At 37.4% G+C, this 23,266-nt stretch overlaps 1 pseudogene; it reads right to left on the bottom strand.

Annotated features, from left to right (window-relative positions):
- Nucleotides 1–298: 298 nt before the first annotated feature.
- Nucleotides 299–22,601, bottom strand: LOC136707163 (macrophage mannose receptor 1-like; annotated as a pseudogene).
- Nucleotides 22,602–23,266: the final 665 nt, after the last annotated feature.

A 23,266-nucleotide genomic window follows, 5' to 3' on the forward strand; every position in this document is an offset into this window, starting at 1 on the left:
GAATAGAGCAAATATCAATTTTAATTCATCCCAAACATATTCAAGGAGCTCTCTCTCCAGAGAAAACAGATCTACTGTTCCACAGTACAATGTTAGTTAGGATTTATACCACTCTAGCCAATAGGTGGCACTAAGCATGATGAACTCAGTGACATGTGCTGTTGTTCTAGAGAGATATTTACATATATAAATCAACTGAACAAAATGTATTTAAAAGAAAGTCTGATGAACTTTATTTAGTAAGCACTAATGACACAATTACATTTATGTAGCTGTTAATCCAAATACAATTTCAAAACCCCTTGAGAGTTTGAATGTCTAAATGACCCAGCTTATTTTAACACAATCCCTGATTACAAAAAAAGCATTTAATTAATTACATATATAGAAATCAAAATGTACATACACACATTTACAAACAAGTAGGTCTATTCGTTATTTTCCACCAAGGTCTTGGTATCTTTCTCCTCTGATTGCGAGAATCTTGTAGCATAATACAGAGGGTTCACAAGTGAGGGAAGAACAACAGGTCGGTTTGAATTCCTGCGGTAGACATATGCCAGTCCAGCCAGCACTGACAGGACAACAATCACCACTACCACTGACACACCAGCAACGTATGAACGATGCACTTCGTAAGCAACTGCAGGAAAATCAGAGAATGAAATAAGAATATTTCAAGACAATTCTTCAAAAAATGCATTTTATTATAATGCAAAGTAATGCACTCCAACACTTGGATTTGTCAGAGACTGCTTGTTTGTGTGTCAGACTCTCACCTGTGCTGTTCACTGTAAGGGCTGGGTTTATAACTGTGGAGAAAACAGAAGGAGAACAATTAGTATTTTAGTTAACATTGTGTTGTGTAATGTTTAAGACAGGATAAGTTGACTTTAAGACAACAGGAGTGAAGGGTAATACATTGCAATTAGTCAATTATAGACTAAAACTAGATTTGAAAAAAAGGTAAAAATACATTTCAGAACTGTGGTTTTGGTTTTTAATGGCAAATTTGTCTGAATCAACTCATGCATGTTTTCTGTAGATAAAAATCAAATATGATAAATTTTTACATTACTCAAACAGTGCTAACAACAAAGTTGTGGGTCAGTGATAAATCACTTTTGTGGGATATTTTGTGTAAAGTAGGTGGATCTTCTGTCTAGAGCCCAAATTGAGTGAAATCATATTTACTAGTTAACCACCTGGTATATATAAACCTGTCAACAAACACCCAAACACAGCAAAAATAACCAGGAATGTGTTAAAGTACTGATATTGCTGCATGGTGTTTCAGAACCATGTTAAAATAACATTACACATATAGAACACCTACTTGTTTAAGCAAATATAACTCACCATTTGTATAAGAAATTAAACAAATACCTGAAAAACATTTCTGAACTCAACTGTACAGAAATCTGTTATACCACTCATGTTAATGTTCTCCACTTTCTTAAACCAGTCACCTTAAATGAATTTGACTTTACAGGAAGCTAAATCATGGCAAATTACCTTTGGCGGTTTTGCAGATAAAGTTTGCATTTTGGTATCTGCACAAGCTTTCACTCCATTTTTTAGTTTTGGCAGAAATAAAAGCACAGACATTTTCATAAGGATCATGGTAATCATCATCACGGCTGTCTCCAGGTTCGTCCCAGTTAATGTAATCCACAACATTGTTGTCCATCCACAACCAGTGCCTTGTATGATTCAAAAAGAAAACTGACCTTGTTAATTTACTTTAAAGTGGGATTTAATCACGATTGTGTCACAAAAGACATTGTTTTGAAACATGATTTGTTTTCACACTGCACAAAATTAGCAGCCAATGATCAGCCCAACCCTAAAAAATAATTTATTTTGGGATCCATTATTATATTTCATACTTTAAATACTTTTGTATTTACCTCCAAATGTTTTGTAAAGACCTATCCAGAATTTGTCCTCATTATTTCCAAGAAAACTAATGTACTTCTCTATGAATGATGACTCTTCCATGTCTTGAATGCTGGCAAGACTGGCTCCTGGGGAAAAAAAACAATCATTTAAAATAAATGATTATTCTTCCTTTATACAAAACATAAAACATTTAACTATCAGTATCTATGAAAATGTATTATTTAATAGTTGTAAAATATAAGAAATTGCTTTTCCATTGTTCTTGACTTATACTGTGACTTGTACTGTTTTCCATTTTCTATCTCTATAATAGTAAAACTAAACAATAAAACACCCAGATTTTCCACTGATAATGTTTTTCACATATTTACTGTCAAGCAAATTGCTTTGTTTTTACATTTTTACATATTTTCCACAATAAAATAGACATGTTTAAAAATAAATTAAAAAAATAAAGCAGATATTAAAGTGTCCATAGATGTGAATGTGAGAGTGTGTGTCGCCCTGTAAAGGATTAGCTTCACCCCCAGGGTGTGTTCCCTCCTTGTACCCAGTGATTCTGGGTAGGCTCCGGACCCACCGCGACCCTTACAATGACTTTGTATTCCATTTCCAAAACTCTGGGTAACAACTGTTAGTCCTTTTCCACCAACTTGAAATCAGTTTGCTTCCTATTCATGACCTTAATTTAGAACACTTCAGCACATTACCACCAACATAATTTCATTCCCTAAAAGAAACATTTTGCTCCCAACTTGAACCTATGACTAGTAGGTTTTTCAGGGTGAACCGCGATCTTGTCCTAGGGCAAGTTGAGTTAAAGGAACTTCAGAAAGAGTCATGGTACATTGGAGCTGGATGGTGTTATGTACAGTGTGTTGTATTGTCCTCAATGGTAAACAGCCAACAAGATGAATCTTTGTACAGTTTTGTATTTTAATTGAGAAATAAAAACAGGAAAATATCTGTGTGTTAATTGAATCTGTCAATGTGAAAAAGCACATTGTCTACTCCACTGCTCACAAGGACCCTACTCTGAAATGTTTTTTAACAGAAGACTGCCATTACTTCATGTGATTCTATCTGTTTATTCTTGGCCCTGGCACTGAATTCAGCCACAGCAAAACTGGAAGTGAACATTCTGCCTTTTTTATTGTCAATCACGTTCTATAAAGCCAATCAGCAACAGGAGTGTTTAGTTTTTATCATTACCCACTATAGCCACATTGCAGTTCTCCCAAATGAAAGCAGTAACAATTCTACTTTTTATTAGAGTCTAGTGGCTGAAATAAGACTTGCTACCATCAGATGTGATATCACAGTATTATAAATATGGCACAGAATGTAAGGAAATCTGTGTTTTGTAGATCATTTCTTTGTTGTAACAATGCTTGTTGGCAATAAATCTTACACAGTTGGAAAGCCTGTAAAGTTCCCCTTGAAATGGTGCCACATTCATAAGGAACATACATTTGTGGGATGAGCAGTAAAGCTGACTATGTGGACTGTGACCATGAAAAAAAAATAGCTAAATACTGTCATCATTTAATATGGAAATTAACAGGCTTTCCAACTTTATTAGATTTATTGCCAAAAAGCATTGTTACAACAAAGAAATAATCTACAAACACAAATTTCCTTACTACTGTGTCTGATCCACTCATACCAGCACAACACACAATAAAACACCACAACGTCGATGTCAGTGCAGTGCTTTGTGAGATCCACCGTCCACATCATACGTGTTCTGTGGGGTCCTGAACATTGAAGAACAGGGTGACCAGTGGCTAACAAATTGCTCAGACAAAACAGATGGACTACAGTCTGTAATTGTAGAAGTACAGAGTGCTCCTGTGCGGTCAGTGAAGTTGATAAAATAGGCATTGAGTGCAGAAACAAGGAGTTGATGTGTATAATGTTTTTGCTACAGTTTTTAAGATCATTATGATGTTGTTCTCACCTCTTTGGCTACAAATTTTAGCTGCTGAGCCCCATGAATTTGAATCTAAAACAAAGGAATAACAGTGCCCTTTGAAAGGCTGCCATGTCATCATTGGTTTCTCTTCAGTTAGCTCAGGGCACACTCCTGGATACTGAGCTGGTGGAGTTGGAGCAATTTCTGTAAAGTTTACAATGAAAGAATACATTCACATCACTTATTTAACACTTAAAATTGATACAATTATTAACTGTTACAGATTAGAAGGGATACAGTGATAACAGGAAGGGAAAAACCCAACATTTTTACAACAAGCGCACACATGAAATTAATTCAACTTTATCCCATAATTTACAGATTTCTCATTCAATCCTTTCTTCCTGTTTCTGAGTGAAAGACTAAATCATAACTCCAAATTAGCCACTAATCTTTTCTGCATTTCTGGGTTAAAAAGACAATAGATTTTTTTTTGTTTACATCATCCAGAGCTGTTAAACATAACTCACCTGTTGACTTCTTACACAGGCTGTAGAAGGTTTCATTGCATTTGGCAGTTTTCCACCCTCCATCTACATCCACATAGACACAGGGCTGGTCCTTCTTCGGTTCACTATTACTCCACCTCTCCATATTCAACAGCCAGTTATCAATCCACAGGAAATATCCATGTGTCTGTTCAATAACAAACATTGACCAGCATTGCTTTACACCAAAAAGTCAACTGTGAAATATAGCATAATTAATAGCAGCCTTGGTTAATTTTTGAAGGTCAATTAATTCAATGTCACATAGAAATTATGAACACAATCTAAATTCATCTATAAATGTTCAAATACAAAATTTTGTACTTGTAACTAAGCCATGTCAATGTTGTTAACACCCAAAACATTTTCATGCACACACAATATCAATGAAGTGTTTCCATTTCAATTAGACTTTTTGTTCATTTGTCAATGTTCATGAATATTTAAAGGGTTTATTTCACCTGTATCAGCTAGGTTATAAATATAAGCTGCTACAGAGGCCAAATATTTACTTTCATATGGATGACTAGAGAACATGTAAATGACATAAGAGAAAGGTGTTTTCACTCGTAGCTGGTATTAAAAATACCTACATTCCTGGAAGTGGACTTAAGCATATTTTGAATCCGGCTCCAGAATTACGTTTAGACACGACCTTTAGACACAATATGCAAGTGCATTTAACCTCAACTATAAGCCCCACATAGCACCTTTTATTCCCTTCCAGAAGCACTTTCTATGTTGGTATATTTTGAAGGCTACTGGAGCTTTAAATTGAATCAAATTCTCTCGTCAGGTGAGATGAAAATTAATAATAATAAAAAAAATTGTATAGAAAAAAAAATAACAAAGTTAAATTGTTGAAAACCTGTGGGTTGAAGCTGAAAAGAAGAGCAAGTGTACTCTGTTCTGTACTGTACTCTTTTGATTATTAATATAATTTTGTTACATCAGGAGTATGTCATACATTTTATGCTCAGTAATTTTAATTTAGTCCTACCTCCTGACTGTTAAGGCCGATCCACAGGGGTTGTCCAAGTTTATATACCTGCAGCTCAATGTAGTATTGAGCATAGAGGTCTCGAATGCTGGCCAGTTTTGCCTCCTGAGACTCACAGTGTTGTTTCGCTTCTCCCCAGGTCATGTTTGTTTGAACGATCAGGTAAGAAGCATTTCCAATTGTGATGAAGGTTTTGGGCAAATCTGTGGGGGATGGGATGCTTAAATCTGAATCTGAAAATGGAGAAAACACATAAATATTTAAATTTAATAATCCCATGCATTCAAATTTTCCAAATATATATACCAAGAGTGGTTATAGCTTCAGAGCAAAGGACAATGACTTTCTAAAATAATCTAAAATACACATGTCCTTTGGAGTCTATATAATTCCCCATATGTTCATAGGTTTGATGCCTTTATCAATAGTAAAATAAGGAGAAAATGTGTCCAGATTTTTGAATATCAGTGAACAAATTCCTGTTTATTTAAGAGTATGCCTGAGAAGCCAAATTGCTTTTTTGATCTTACTTAGAGGTTGACTGCAAATAAAGCCACTTGTATCATTGCAGTCTTTTTCCACCCATTGTCCAGGCTGTGATCTTTGCTGATTTCCCACAGCAACACATTTCTTATCCTTTTAAACACAGATAGGATCCTTATTCAAGAATACGTAGTTAAAAATCCTTTCACACACACATACAAACAAAGAATAAATCTTACTTAAGATAAAAAAGTATCAGCTAAAATAATGGTGAATATAAGAAACAATATAATCACCATGTATTGTTGACATGTTAAGTGTTCATGCTTATGAAATATACATGATAAACACATGCTTAAAGCCAAATATCTGTGAATGCGTTCAAAAATCAATGAGTGACATACCAAATTATAATAATAGCGTCTTGTTTCATTAAAGTTTGTGAATCTGAGTGGACTGCCATCTGTCCATTTATATATTATGGCTGCCAAATTACTGAAGCCAATCCAAAAATCCTGGGTGTCTTCTATCATATTCAAGGTCAGGAAAGCTAAATCAACAAAGGGAGAGAATAAAACCTGGTAAACGAGTGGTTAACCAGGCAATGCACAGCATACACAGAACACTCAGTTTTATTTTTGCACTAATGCAAAATGTCAAAGGGTACTGGGTGATTATTTGACATTGGGCATTGTCTGGGTTTTTACTTGGGGTAAGGAAACAGTGACAGAGCAGAATATGCCACACTAAGTTTACCAGAATGCAACCTGTATTTTAAAAACGATATACTACTCCCCTTTTTAACACAGTTCACTGGTGTCTCTTTAAAATATCTGTCACACTTTTGTCAAAACACCTCTGTGATCAAACATGATCTCTTTCAGGTATTCTCCTGTATACATGTATATATATATATATATATATATATATATATATATATATATATATATATATATATATATATATATATATATATATATTTAAACATATTAAACAAATATATATATAAGGCCTGTTTCCTTTTCGTGGAGATACCGGCACCCTCCATAACCCGAGGCCGTTAGAGCCAGTGGAAGCAGGTGAGGCTAACAAAGGTGCACATCATGAGGATCCTTGGTCAAAAACCTTATAGGATTTCCTCATGAATGCGCTCATTGGACCATCTGAACCCTCAACAGCTCCAGCATCTGTTTTTTGAGCAACACCTGCCCCTTGATCACCCACAGCACCTGCCCTAAAAGCAGCCCAAGCACCTGCCTCCATGGACATTATTGCAGGACCTCCTGCCTCTGTGGATGTCAACGCAGTGCTCCCTGTTCCCAAGGACATCACCGCAAGGCCCCCTGTTCCTGACGACCTAACTGCAGGGCTTGCTTGCTGCTCCTAGAGTTTAGTGTTTTGTCTCCTGTCCAGTCTCTTTTCCTAACCTTGTCCAACCTTGTCTAAGCTCCAGTCCAGTCACCTGTTGGTTCATTGATATGCTAGTCCCTTGTCTTTTGTATAACAAGAGGGCAGAGCAACAAAGGACACTAGACTGGGAGACTGGGAAAAAGACATGACATAAGCAGAAACAGGTGATGGGATTCAGGACAAGACAAGGGCACATACCAGAGACAAAACACTGGACTGGAAACAAGACAGGACAAGCAGACCGGACTGGGGACGGAACCAGAGCTGAAACAGGAGACGGGACTGGGGACTAGACAGGAGCAAAAACCGGAGACTGAACAGAAGATGAAACACTGGAATGGTGTGGACAGAAGCAGGAAAAGGAGACTGTACTGTGGACTGCACATTGCACAGATATGGGGACTGAACTGGGGACTGGAACAGTGATGGGACAGGACTGGGCATAGGAAAAGGGTACAGACACAAACAGGGACAGAGACTAAGGAGGAAACAGGCAGAGGGATGCAGACTGAAACAGGAACAAAAGAGGAGGAGGGGTCTGTGTCTTTATGCCCCGGGAGTTGCATGTTTTTTTTTTTTGGGGGGGGGGGGTGTTCTGTCACACATTTGCCCTGTTTTGTGTGTTCCTGCTCTGTTTGTGTCTGAGTTCCTTTGTTTTTCATTTGTTCTGTATTTGTTCTGTTCCTGTTTCCTCCCTTGTCTCCGCCCTAGCCCCACCTTGTCATTAGTGATTGCACCTGTGCCTCCTTTGTTGCCCTGCCTTCTAGTTATCTCTTATCTTGTGTAAGTATATATATATATATAGCTCTATTACTAAAATAAAACAAATAAGTAATTATTCATTTGGTCCAAGTTCAAGATAAGAATGGAATAACCTGTATATGTAATTCCAAGATGTAGTTTACATTTCATTGGTTTGTTTGGTAGCTTCAAAAATCAAGGGATTTACACAATAAGAAGTGATGCTGAATACTGAAGAGTGCTTGTGCCACGTTTGTGAAGATTTCCAAATGAGAATCTATTGGTTTATAGCTTAGCTAGTCTTGCTAAGGAGCTACGTGTGTGCTAGCCTGCTCTGTTTTTTTTTTTTAGTCATTATTTGCTCTCTCTCCACTGCTCGTAAATACTGTGGTGTTCGAAGAATGAGCATTGTTACACTCTTTTCATTACGCTGGACACAGAAACTTAGTAATTCTGACCCAGATAGCGCTATGTAATATTGTAAAACGTCACACGCTTGATTATTGTGGGGATCCGATTACATGATTAGTTTTGGTGCAACTGCATCCCTAGGTGGCACTAAAACAGAAAAAAGCCTCTTCAAACATTTATAGTAGCACCTCCTATATGTGCTTTGTTTGGACATGCTCCTTCACAGTAAGGCCTTTCATAAGTCAACCAAATACGTTCCCAGATGGGCTTGATTTGTTGGGTTTACTGCTAAATAAATATATTAAACTCTACCCACTTAGGGTTTTTTTTTGTAGATACTGGCCATTGACAATTACAATTTTGACATAATCGAAATGTCCTTAATTGTCTACTTATAGCCTTGTCCACAGAAGCACCATGTCAAATGTCAGAGCGATTGGCCTTGTGGCTGCTGATATGTTAACTTCTAGCTTTTATGGCACCCTGACATGAATCTTCACGCTAATATTTACATGCTACTCCAGAATCCCTAAGCTAATAACCTTCCAGCAAAAGAGTCCTTGCCTAGCCTTGTTTGTTCAATCTCCTGTATCTCACTGGGTGGTTAATTGAAGAGGAGTAATCAAATTAATAGGATATGACATGTTAGTTTTTGAACAGGAAAGGACTCTGACCTTGTTGAAGTTTATTAGTTATTGATGCCAGATTTCCTCCAAAGTCCTTACAGTAACTTCTGGCCTTAAGCCAGGTTTGCTTGTCCGTTTGTATTCTGTAACACTATAAAAAAAAAAAAAAAACATATAGATATGTTACATGCCACACCCAATTGTTTCAATAAAGAGACATTCTATCAAAAAAAAGGAAAATAACTGTAAAAAGTAACCAACACATTAAAGTGTCCACAAGAACACGCATACCCAACAAAACACTGCGCAGAACATCACAATCCAACATCCTTACAAATAAACCAGCTACAATAACTTTTTTAAGTGATGGCAAAGAAGATCCAGTTTTGCTAATGTTTAAATTGGTAAAGAACTTTAAGATCTAGTGATGGATTTGTAAACCTTTAAAAGATTCTTCACAATCAAATGAGACTAAAATCTGTTTTTAAATTTTGGTTATTAATTAGTTTGTAAACAACAAATTTATTTCATAATCACACAACTATTAATGAATTTTAATGTGTTTACAACCTAATTAATACCAATTTTATTCTAAAGGGTTATGAAACAAACATGGTTCTTTATGGAACTAAAGCATTTTTTTCTATGACATTGGACATTGGTACCAGCTGTAATGGAAAAATGCAGATTGTTGATGTTGTTGGCACCGACATTGGCTGGGTCATTTCCAGGTTCAGGCTATCCCAGTGGCACCATACGTTCAGGTACAAATCTTTGGTATCAAAAAGCTAAATACGCTGTCACAACAGCAACAAATTCATCATGTTATGTCTGTATGGGGGCACGGGACGTTCCAATTATCAAGGCCTTACATCCTTACAATGCTTTCACTTGTGCCAAATACATGAGAAAAATGCATCCAGATCCATTAAAGGTAGAATGCTTACTGCAGGGGAATAAAGGTAAAATGTGTAAGGATGAAGACATCCTACGTCAGTCAATAAAGGGGCGCTTTTTGTGTCCTAGAGATTGTGCTCTTGCAGCTGGCTCCAAAACTTTGAACTACTCAGCTATACATCGTGAATGTCCCACATGGCTTAAGTCCTTCTTAATGTTGTCCCCTAGAGGAATGATTGAAAACCCAGATGATTATGTTGACAATTTGAATGCTCCCTATGAGTGTTACACTTGAAACTTGTCAAAAGATGTAATGTGTGTTGTAGCGAACCGCTTGCGCCCCTGCGCGATAGAGGTGGGACATTTTCCAGGGCATTGTTCCATCATGTGGGTGGTTGATCAAAATCAAAGGGTGTTTCAACTGGGGTCTGATCACACAGCTACATTTCAGAACATGTATAGTCTCTATCCCCCACGCTACACGCTCCTGGTGACTCAACGGAGACCAAGGGCTGACATATTTTGGCGGTGTGGTAACGGAGGTCGTCTTAGATCGACCCTTCCTTCAAACTGGACAGGTACATGTGCTCTGGTTATGTTGGCAGAGCCAACACTTATTTTCCCTGGATCCAAATTGTCTAACCTTCCGACTAAAAAGGTGATTCACAGGGCGAAGAGAGATTTCTTGGGGGACCGTTTGATTTACTTAGATGCAATAGGCATTCCACGTGGCGTCCCCGATGAATTTAAAGCACGGAACCCTATAGCCGCAGGGTTTGAGTCTATTTTCATATGGGTAACGATGAACAAAAATGTGGATTGGATAAATTTCATATGGTATAATCAACAGCGTCTGGCTAATATGACTCGTGACACACTGAAAATTCTGGGGGAACAGTTGCATTACACTTCACAAATGACATCAGAATCAGAATCGAATTGCCCTAGATATGGTTTTGGCTGAAAAGGGAGGTGTATGTCATATGTTTGGTGATCGCTGCTGCACTTACATTCCTAATCACACAGCAGCAAACGGGTCATTCACTGAGGCAATGAAGGAGTTAACAACTTTTACTGAGGAGTTGTATGAATTTTCAGGTATAAATAATGACTGTATGGCTTGGTTTGATTCCTATTTTGGCAAATGGGGAGCATTGGGGCTGAAGCTGGCTGTCGCGGTAATCATTTCTCTATCAGTATTTGCACTAATCGGATGTTGTATTATTCCCTGTGCCAGAAGCCTAATCATCAAAATTATTGAACGAGCTGTTGGTATACAATTCAGTATGGTGAGTGCAGATGTGTACACGGAGCTTGACCCTGCAGCTGAGAAAAATCCACTGGATGAGATGCCTCTTGAAATGCCCCAGCCACTCCATGCCTCATTTGATGAGAAGTAAATTTTAATTTAATTTTCATAAATTTTTCATTTATTCACTTTTCATTCATTGATGCTGATTTCAGGTTGATTTTATACGTTTAAATAATCATTTGATATAATCATTCAACATGTAATCATATCACGTGTAATCATTTAATAGTTTTTTAAGTGCATGAGTTATGATGCCTAGACTGAAAGCTTAGCTAGTCTATGGTTGATGTTATCTTTTGCATTTTCTTTTTGCAATATTTTAAATCATAAAAAGGGAGGAATGTAATGGAAAAATGCAGATTAACACTAATGAGTAATGTTTTGTAATATCTAATCTAATCTAATGACAAAAGATATGGGGTTTTGATTAATCTTGGTTAATTCTTAGTCATATAGTAGGCCTTAGTGCTTGAAGTTGTGGTTACGGTGACCTGTGGAAAATTACAGGTCTGAGCTGTTATGTGTTGTCTGAATGTCTGAAGGACATTCTCACCATTTTTCCACCAATAAGGGAATGTTTGGGTTAAAACTTTGCTGGTGTACGTGACTGGGGCTCTATATGTATGACTTGATTTGTTCAATAAACTCGTGAGATAAGAGAGAATCTTTGACTTATTCCTCTGGTCTCCCCAAAGAATTCTTTGAGAATAGACCTCTCGATTTTCCTTCCTGGTTTCACATAGATTAATTAAAAATTTCCATAACACCAGCTTTATTTTTAAGAGTGAAACAGGTAAATGTGTGGATGTTGTGTGTTAGCATAATTGTTCTGACTGGTCTGTGGCTGCACTGATTTCGCTCTGTAATGTGGCTTAATGTGTTTGTTCATTGCAGCACATGCACACAAAAACCATGACATAGACCTAAATCATATGAGCTTGTGTGACATATGAAGGGAGCAAACATCATCTTTAACCTTTTTCTGAAATCTGACCCAGCCTTCATGACAGCCTCCTTGAGGCGGCTCAGTGGGGGCAGCAGTGGAGTTGACTGGGACAGTACCACTGCGTTTACAGACAATCTTGTTATAATCACCACAGTTCACACTTTGCCAAAGCCCTGGAGGAAATAATGATGTATTACTTGAACAAAATAATTTTCAAACATCTCGAAACGCAGTTAGTTAAAATGATCTGATTTATCATTTATACAATTAAATCCTATTCTCTATATTTCAAATGTTTTACTAATCTAGAATACAAATATCTGAAAGTGAAAGTTATCATTTCCATGTATAATTTTCTTTATGCATAAATGTAAACTATATGTAGCCCAGCAATTGAATTTTGTGAAGAGCCAAATGTAAACAGTTAAATATCTACAGAAATAATTGCTCAGATTTGTACTATTTAGGGCTCTGAGTCTACACAGCACGTGTTGGTGTTTATGTAATAGTAAATATGTGAGTTTAATAAGTTTAACTTCATGTTTATCTAGAATTTTCCACTGTCACAACTGACCTTGATAGAAAGTCATCTTCACACAGTTCTCGTCTTCATTCCCAAAAGCCGGCTGGTTTTTTTTCCATGCCTGGAATACTACTGGAGATCCATCCATCCACCTTAAACAGAAACACATGCTATGTTTATTTCTGTTTTAATCATACTTTAAATATGCTTTTAAATGCGAGAGTTCTGGCAGTAACTTACATTAATGACTTATCCAGATCAATTTTCATGCCAATAAAGACATCACTATAACTATAACTTAAATTTGACTAAAAGATACAAAAATATAAAACAGTAAATGACAAAACACAAAGTAGTTCACTATTTAAACATGCAGATATCAACAAGTCTTATTTTAAAATATTAAAATTCCACCACAAGGTTCACTTTACCTGATGCCAGACAAACAACCTTTCTTCTTCATCATTGATGACCACAAGCTCACCGTGTCTGTGCTTACAGAACCTCCGTCCTTCTTCCATAGAGTCATAACCACTTTTAAAATAATACTGACTCTCCTTGAATATAATCCATCCATCATCTGTTTTATTGTATGCTGCAGGAGGAATAAAAAAAAAACAGAATTATCTTTAAAATTCTTGGAAATCTCATGGAATTGAAGTGATAAACAACCGATTTCAGACTTACTTTGCTCCGTAATCTGCACTTCCTTTGGTGTAACTCCTAGAGGAAAACAAAAATTGTTTTAACATCAAATCCACTAATCAACATTCTCATGAAATTCTCTGTTTACACACAAGTAAAAAGCAATCCTATCCAAAATGATTAACATTCTTACAGGCCTCAAAACATCATGTGGCCTTTATATTAGCTCAAGAACCATGCGTAAAAAGAGCTTCATGAAATGGGTTTCCATGGCCAAGCAGCTGCATCCAAGTGGATACAGTGGGATAAATCATGCTGATTAGGATGTGGGGTTGTATTTCAGGAGTTGGGCTCTGCTCCTTAGTTCCAGTAAAAGGAACTCTTACAGCTTCAGCATACCAAGAGATTTTGGACAATTGATAATTTTGGCAAATAATGAAGCAAGGTCATTCGAGACATGTGTTTGATGTGGAAAGCCTTGAGTAGTCTGCACAGATTACAATCAATCAATCAATCAAATTTTATTTATGTAGAGCTTTTCACAACAGAACGTTGTCACAAAGCAGCTATACAGAGATCCGGGTCCAAGCCTCCTGTGCAAAAGTGACAAGGAAAAACTCCCTCAGCAGACAAAGAAACCTAGGAAGAAACCAAGACTCATAAGGGGAACCCATACTCCTCGGGTCGACACCAGAGACACAACAGACAACAGAACAAAAGTAAAAATGAACTAATGACAGATGAAGGGGTTATAGTAATGTGAATGTAGAATGTTAGTGATATATGAGTCTGAGGAAGGAAGAGGTGGTCAGTGATTCTGTGGGAGGTAAAAGTAGGTGCAGAGTTAATTTGAGATAAAACGGAATCCATGCATGGCCAAGCATGATACTGTAGTTCTGAGCTCCGCCCAATAGAACACTTTTGGGATGAATTAAAGTGAAGACTGTGAGCCAGGCCTTTTCCAACATCAGTATCTGATCTCACAAATGTGCTTCTGGGAGAATTGGACAGAAATTCACGTAAAAACACTCCTAAAGTTTGTGGAGCCTTCCCAGACAAGTTGAAGATGTTATAACAGCAAAGGTTGGGCCAATGACCCTATGGATTGAGAGTGGGATATCACTCATGTTCAAGTATGTGCAAAGGCAGGCAAGCTAAAACTTTTGACAATATATATATATATATATATATATATATATATATATATATATAGAGAGAGAGAGAGAGAGAGAGAGAGAGAGAGAGAGAAGAGGTTGTGAAGTTATAGCACCGCTGCATGGGGGCTCCATACACCAGCAGTGGAGGCTAGAGATGAGGAGAAGGTTCCTGTACTATAATTTTCTGCCATAATGACTTGGGTTTTCATTGGGTATAAGCCATAACCATCAACATTAAAAAATGTATGCTTGAAATTGACCACTCTGTTTGTAATGAATCTATATAATATATGAGTTTCTCTTTTTGAACTGAATTACTGACATTGATTAACTTTTTGATGATGTTCTAATTTATTGAGATGCACCTGTATTTCCAATGGCACATAGATCTGGTATGCAGGCAGGCCAATCAAGTACATGCAATCCAAGTGTGTGAAGCCATGCTATTGTGACTTGGGCAGAATCAGCCCTGGAATTGCCCTACATACATATGGAATTTCTAGGAAAATACACCATCTTAATAGCAAACACAAATAAAAACCTATGCATTATTGGGTCTTTGGTTTGCTATTAGGGACAAAGACTTTCCAAAGTAGGCCAGAGCCCATGTAGCCCTTATTCATCATGGTAGTTTGATGTTTTCCCATTGCGCTTACTAACAATTCTCTAACAAAGTTTATCACCAAGTGACCTATGACCTATCCTTGCTTGCAAAAGCTAATGTGGTGTAGTGTTTTCATGCCTGTAGTTAGTTTGCACTGGTCTGTATAAGTTAAGAACTTATGATGATCTGCTGCATACACCTAAATCCCTAGAAAATGCTTGAATGTGAAATGCAAAACAATAAGTGCCTCTATTGGAAGCAGCGTATAAATTGGGAGGATGGAAGAATCAAAGTGGAAGCAGGATGAACAAAACTAAACAACAGGAATTAAATAATGTATTTAAATAATTAATTAATGTATTGAAATATTAATGCATTCATTCATTTTCTGTAAGTGCTTCTCCAGTTCAGGGTCATTGTGTATCCGGAGCCTACCAAGAATCACTGTGCACAAGGCAGAAACACACCCTGGATGTGTCACCAGTCTTTCACAGTCCTTGTGAAATTATTGGTTAAATAATTTTTGGATTCTGAAAAAAATATTTTTATACCTGAAAGTAATTTCATGAATGTAAATGGAATAAACTAAATGACACTCAGGGTAGTGTATTAACAGTACTAGATAATACTTCTGTGCAATAATTGGGCTATAAAAATAACCTCTATGTGCTTTGTTAATTTCCATAAATCTGAAAAATATATATTATTGATGTTACCTTTTTGAATCTCACAAAACCAGTCAGTTCTGTGATCACATTGTAGATCCTCCCATTCTCTTCCCGAGTAATACCACGAGGACAAATACATTGTAGCACATTTTTCAATGTTTTTGTAGTTGTCTGGTTCGCCATAAAACCAGTTTTCATAGGATGACTTAAAGACAAAATATTACATTTATATTTTAGCATTCCCTATGAGGAATTATTTCATTTAAACCACACTCACAGCTGAGCCATCACTCCATGTGTAACCAACAGTGGGATCCTGGATGCTGTAACCAATCCATGGGTCCAGTGAACTGCAAACATAAATATCTGTATAAAGACTGTATGTCTAGGTCCATTTCCTTAAACACAAACGTAGTTTCTCAGAAAAAATCATCATTACCATGCTGAACGACTGATGAAGGTTTTAAAAATTGTTTTATCTATATTGTTATTAACATCCTATACTTACTGTTTCAAGTTCTCTGTCTCTATATTGATAGGACTGTGGATACTGAGCAAGTCACCTCCCAATTCTCGACAAAAGGCAAGAGCTTCAAACCATGTCTTCTTTTGGAGTGGGGACACTGCAAACAGCTTTAAGAAGCACATTAAATCACAAACTCAAATCAGTGCTGGGAAACTACAGAAAATGAAAAACAACAACAAACACAGCCTAAAACTATTTTATACTTTTAAGGAATTTACAGTTTACATTTACAATTATTTTTTACCCATAGAATAAGAAGGATAAACACCTCATACAGTAACCTGAGACAGGGATTGAACACAGGCTCAAATGTCACCTTAACTGTATGGTAGGTACACCTACTGCTGCACCACCATGGACAAACTCCCTAATAATGTGCTAAAGTTCAAAGAGCAGGTGTTCACAAATACCTAAAATTCATTCAGGCTCATCCTAATTGTTATTATTAGCTTCAATCATATGTATTGTACCTTAAAACACTGATCCCTGTTTATGAGTGGAAACCAGCCCTCACTGCAGTTGGCAGGAGGAGTCGTTGGATGGGCTGGCGTTGGGGTCACTCCCTCTGCTTTCTGCTTACAGATGTATTTCTCTGCATTAATGCAGCTTAACACATCCCATAATCCAGCCAGTACACCTGTGGTCATGGCAACGCAGCCTTGTTTCCCTCCTGTGTTTTAAAAATAGATTTGTACAAACTGTACAAAAAAAAATCTGCGGCATTTAAAATTTACTATGTTCATTCTTACAGCCAATCACTTAAAGCATGTGTTCCATTTCACACAGTGGCACAACTAAAATCTCATGGGTCCTGTACCAAAAACTGTATGCACCCCATTCAGTAGTACCCTGAATAAAATATAATTGAATCAATTATATTATAATTTGATTTTGTAGTATATGTAGTTTGTTCTGATCTCAAATGGTTCATTCCACTCCACTCAGACTATGTGAAGTGTCTCACATTATATCTGTAGATATCACCTGGCATTCCAGCATTGAAGTGTGTGAACAAAACTTTGCTAGTGTTTGTCCACTCAAAGATGTGTTTATTCTTTTGGTTGGACAGTCCGATCCAGAAGTGCTTCTCTGACCGTGCTCCAATCAGACTGACCAGGAATGCATTTTCAATCCTTCAAGGGAAAAAAACTAATCAAATATGATCTGTATTTCTGAAACAGGTTTTCTCAAAAATTGAAAACTGCAGGAACTGCAGTCTGCAGTGAGCAATACAGTATGTGAAGTACTATTTTCAAAAGCAACACTTGTCTTACAAAAGGTAAAAAAATCAGTGTTTTCAATGATGAACATAGTTCTGTTTGCTAAACAGTGACAGAACAGGAGAGGGAGTGTGTATCGTGAAATAACAGCACGGCTGTGCAACAGCACAAACATGAGCAGAAAGTGACTACTGGAGTCCATCTTATCCATGCTGTTATTTCACAATAATCCACAACCTGGAGTGTTCTATTGCTTTTATACAACACTCTGGGTAATAAATAAAGTAAGAATTAAATAGACTGAGCTCTGAAAATTGCACCAAACATGCTTACAAATTGTCAATTACTTCTTTCAAATTATAGACCTTCAACAAGTAGCTTGTTTCTATGTCACAGTGACAAAACCCACTTCACTCACTGCAGGGCATTGATCAAATCTCTTACCACCTCACTACACTATCAATAACCTGCTGACTAAACTACTCCAGATAAACGTCTGTCCAAAAGAGCTTTTAAAGGGAACATAAGACTGTAGCAAACTGTTCTTTCATTTGTTTACACTCAGAAGCTATGTGTCTTTTAAGGTGAAACAGTATGTTTGAGGAGAAAAAATATTGTTGTTTATATGGCTGAATTTTAACTTGTTTGTAAGTTTTTAATCACTGTTTGTATTACCACAGAAACTCATTTGTATCCTCAGTTGTAATATTTTTTTTTGAGAGACAGATCCATCTCCGGCAAAATAATTCAATATTACCTGCCTATGGAGCAGGGATAGAACAATATCCTCATCTTGGTTCATGTTTTTCAAATTTTGGAGGTCTGTTTGTTGTGTAAAAACCAATAGATGCTTTTCTCTGCTGTGAGCAGATAGAAAGAAAGACTAGCATACTGGACAGGGACACTTTTTTCCCTACACATTTACAAATGTGTAGCATTTTAAGCATTCGTAAACACTGGTTTCAAGCACATATGGATTGGAGAGCAGCAGGTGAGTAGGAAACATTTTCAGAATAATATAAAACATGTTTTATGAGTAATATGTGAACGTTATACTTATAATCTAAGTTAGAAACATTTAAATGAAATAGGATCCTACACCTACCCATTAAGCTTGCTGTGACCGTTTATGATCCGATTAGCAACCAGCTACCCTTAACAACTAAGGTTACTCATTGGTTCACCTACTTCATCATTAGCTCTACCCCACGGGTCATCAGGTTGGCACCTCTCCTCATTGGTGTTTTGATGAATTAAGCCCATGACACCTCTGGAAGGCTCAACAGTGAACTCTGACATCCCAGACCTACCCCCACCCCCACTCCATGCTAGGCATCTAAGCATCGTTTTCCTTAGGGATATGGATACTGCCTGCTCTCCTCCACTCTTTTGGAATACTCCCTTCATTCCATATTATAACCATCAACCGCAACAAACTTCATCATCTCAGGTGCACACTAGTACACCCAGTACAAGCCTTGGAGCAGAACACACTTTTGCATGATGCACCATTTCTTTAACCTCAATCAATAATAATAATAATAATAATAATAATAATAATAAGAAGAAGAAGAAGAAGAAGAAGAAGAAGAAGAAGAATTGTAGAAAAAAGAAGTTGACAGAATAATAAAAAAAGACACAAATTTAGTCCATGAATACCTGACCTCACTAAAGATCTTCTGGCTGAATGTTATTAAATCTATGCAGATTTTTCCAGCCCCAAATGGTGCGCTTATATTCCAGCAGTACACACAAGTATCACAAAGGTGTAGCATGTCCTATTCCTAATTTTATTGACAAACATATGCTCTGAAAAACTGTGTGGCCTTTTGGACACAAACCTATGTGTTAAATACACAATTCTGACCTGTCTGTAATGTCGACTAAATAAGATCCACTCTTCTCACACATCTGTTTGGCCTCTTGAAAGGTTTTAGTCTGTGCTCCAGTTTGATAGCAATAGTAGCCATACCTGACCCAACCCTTAAAAAGTCAAGAAACATGAGATATTGATTAGTGAAGCAAATATTGATGACTAACAAAATTCCTTACAACCACAGTTCAAAAGAAAGAAATAGTCCAAATAATAAAATCTGAAGCCAATACTCACAGGTTTGCAGCCTGGGCTCGTAACAGCTGTGTCGTTAGTGGATGGACTTAAATGGGTTTTTTTCTTACAGATGTATCCATACTTGTTCTGACAGACTTGGTCAGCCCACTTTCCCTCCTGAACCAGACACAGGTAAATTTACTGGAGGGAATGTGTCCCTTATTTGCTAGTAATGTGCATTAATTATGCTGTGATTTATTATTTATCTATATTACTGTCTGATCTCAAAATTAAGCAAAACATTAAGAATGAGTATTTCAGTCGTTATATTAATATTAGTTTAGTGGAAATGGATCTGTGTTACAATGTAAGTGATGATTTTGTTACCTCTCCTCTCATTGAAACACAGTCTTCTTTAAGGGTGGCATCGTGGCTCGGCTCATTCACATCCCACAGGACAAATGGGACGCTGGAGTGGTCACTCCAGTCAAAGAGCATCGCAGTCTTGAGGTCATTTAAACCAATCCACACTTCATCTGTCTTCACTGTGTACATTGGAAGAAATAATAAGAAAGGCATATCAGAGAGTTTAAATTATATATTCTTCACAGAACTGATAGTTGGAAAGGAATTCTACAGCTGGGGTCAGTTTTATCCAAACCCCTCGTTCCTTATAGTGTTCTCTTCTGATTCAAACCAAATTCAACAACCTTAACTTATGCTGAATGCATGCCACCCATTGTCAATTTTATCCTACGGAGTTATAGCTGATAGAACACACACAAACTCACAGTATCCGAGTTGTGAGATGACAAAGCTCTGCTCTTCTACACTGAGAATGCTCAGCAGATCTCCACCTTCACGTCGACATGTGTCTTTTGCCTCCAGCCACGTTTTCTTTGTTCGGAAGAGGTGGTAGCAGTGGCCTGAGTAAGGAATCCAGGGAGTGGTGCAAGAACCTGTGTGAACAGCTAGACAGAAGCAGACATAAAACATACAGGATGTCAAAGACCAGCATTATTTAATACTTCAATATTCAAGGAGACGCTGATTACCTGGTGGAACAGTGGGAGTGGAGAGGCCTCTTTGACAGATATATCCATGTCTATCAGAACAAAGAGCAGTGGACCATTCAGAACCATGAAGTTGACTTAACACCCCACAGCTATGGCCTGGTAGAGAAGATGGTTGACCTTTTCTCAGAAAATCACACACAAACATATGAGAAGAAAAGAATTAAATTACAGATTAAAGAGTTTTGATTAATAGTCAATTTAAATAAAAATAAATGATGAATTAAGACAAGAAAACTCACCACTGAGCCATTTCAGATAACGTAAAGGTTGTCCATTGACCCAATGCCATCCACTAGAGGCATCTAAACTGTTCAGTCCTGTCCACAACACTGCCCCTGTTTTCTGTGTCAGCCCTAAATAAATGAATCAACTTAATAACATCATTTATATTTCATTTAATTTGTTTTTTGTATTACATTTACTGTAATTAATCACTGTGTCTAGGAGTCATTAGAGCCTGTACCTGATATGAAAGTCTGTTCATGGGGCTCAGTGACACTCAGCAGATCTCCCCCCTGCTGCTGACAGCTCTTCCTGGCCTGATACCAGTTCAGTGCAGACTCTTCATTCAGCTGGTAATACACATCTGTCAGAGGGTTCTTCACCCAGAAGTTGTCATCTACAATCAGAAAAGAACCAGAAAACTAACAGTCAGATATCAATATAGGGTTAAGTTAAATGTTAATCATTACAATGTATGTATTAATATATCATTATTTTTAAAAATAATTAATTATTATGTTACTGAATAAACCCATAAAAATCTGTTCTAAGGCATTAGTAGCAGAAACCATGTACCTTTTTTACGTATTGGACAGTAACCCCAGAGCTGATCGGGTTCAAATTCCCGTTTAACAGCACACCACAGACGTTTGATGGAGGAGCCATCCGTTGTGCAGTCTGTGTACCATTTCTTTTCATAAAGGAATGGAAATTCACAAGGTTGTCCAAAAGTATTCCTTTAATTGTGTATATCTCTGTGATAACAAAAGGACAAAAGAGTTTTAAACATTGTTTGAACACAATATTGCAGTGTGATTCTCATTTCAGCAGGTATACAGACTATGCATTCATATATGGATTTAAATTCAGAAAAAATATTATTATTATAACCTTAAAACAATAGTAGTTTGTGGCCCCACCACCAGTTCCAGAAAAAAGTACAATATTACAAACATAATTATGGTTTAAACAAATGTTGTGATGCTGCTGTTTATTCTGAGAAACTAAATACCTTCATAGGGCCGAGAGCAAACACTGTCTGTCGTTCCATGAATTGTCCACTTGCCCTTGTCCCCTGGGTTTTTGGACAGTGTCAGTAAAGTAGTGTCTCCCTGAAGGGACAAGTAAAGAGACTCATTCTTCAGGCCAAACAGAGTGTTGTTGTGGCACTCCCACTTCTGAAGATCACTGCTGGAATCACAGATGAACCACTGCAGTTTATTGCCCTCAATCTTGACCCCTGTGCCAAGGCATTTCTTCTGTACAACGTTAAAGATGCGGTTCTCTGAAGTCCAGCGGAACTGCTGTTTGGGGTTCTGAGGGTTGCACAGAGTCAGCTCTTGCAGACTGTCTCCTAGACATCGGTTCTTATGGGCGTTGTAGATCAGAAATGTCCCATCTGTGGAGGAAGTGAAGAATTGTGAATGAACACAACAGCTGTTTACGCTACAACTCGAGTATTTTAAGCATTTACAATACATTGCTGCCATATCCCTGATGAGGAATTCAAACAGAAGAATAAGTGTGACCCTCACACAAAGCAAATCAACCTCAACCTAAAATGATGGATTCTCTGCAGGTAAAACCACTTTTGCAAATTAAATAATTAATAAATGCTTGAGATCAAATGTAGTTTAAATAAAAATGAAACAAACCTGACTGAGCAAAGCAGTCTGACAGTTTCAGTAAAAGCACAATGATGACAGTTATTTTCACCATCTTGTGTGAGCTCAATCCTATGTTGAACTCTGATGTTCAGACTCAGAATGACACTCTGGTCTCTGTGACCTGCGGTTAATAAGAGTGCTCACTGCTGACCACCCAATCCAAAATAACACACCACATGCATTTCTCTGGGAACACAGGCAAGCTGATTTCATCACAAAATTTCCTGTAAGCAAGTGTAAAATAACGTAGAATAGCTACACAACTGGCGGGCTGCAATGATGTCCTCAGCAGTTAGTAGTTTTTTTGTTACAGTGTGCCTATGTGTTTTTTGTGTGTCTGTGAGTATGACAGATGATACCATGTACAGCATTTTAACATTTTAAGCGTTTCAATCAGGTATTGCAAAATATTTAAATACTTAATTATTTATATATACTTATATACAGTCATGGGCAGCACGGTGGTGCAGCAGTCACACAGCTCCACGGATTGGAGGTTGTGGGTTCGATTCTCGCTCCGGGGGACTGTCTGTGAGGAGTTGGTGGTTCTCCCCGTGTCCGCGTGGGTTTCCTCCGGGTGCTCCGGTTTCCTCCCACAGTCCAAAAACACACGTTGGTAGGTGGATTAGTGTCTTAAAAAGTGGTTTGATTCCCGCTCCGCGTGACTGTCTGTAAGGAGTTTGGGGTGTTCTCCCTGTGTCTGCGTGGGTTTCCTCT

This window comes from Hoplias malabaricus, chromosome 9 (assembly GCF_029633855.1).
Source record: "Hoplias malabaricus isolate fHopMal1 chromosome 9, fHopMal1.hap1, whole genome shotgun sequence".
Lineage (NCBI taxonomy): Eukaryota > Metazoa > Chordata > Actinopteri > Characiformes > Erythrinidae > Hoplias > Hoplias malabaricus.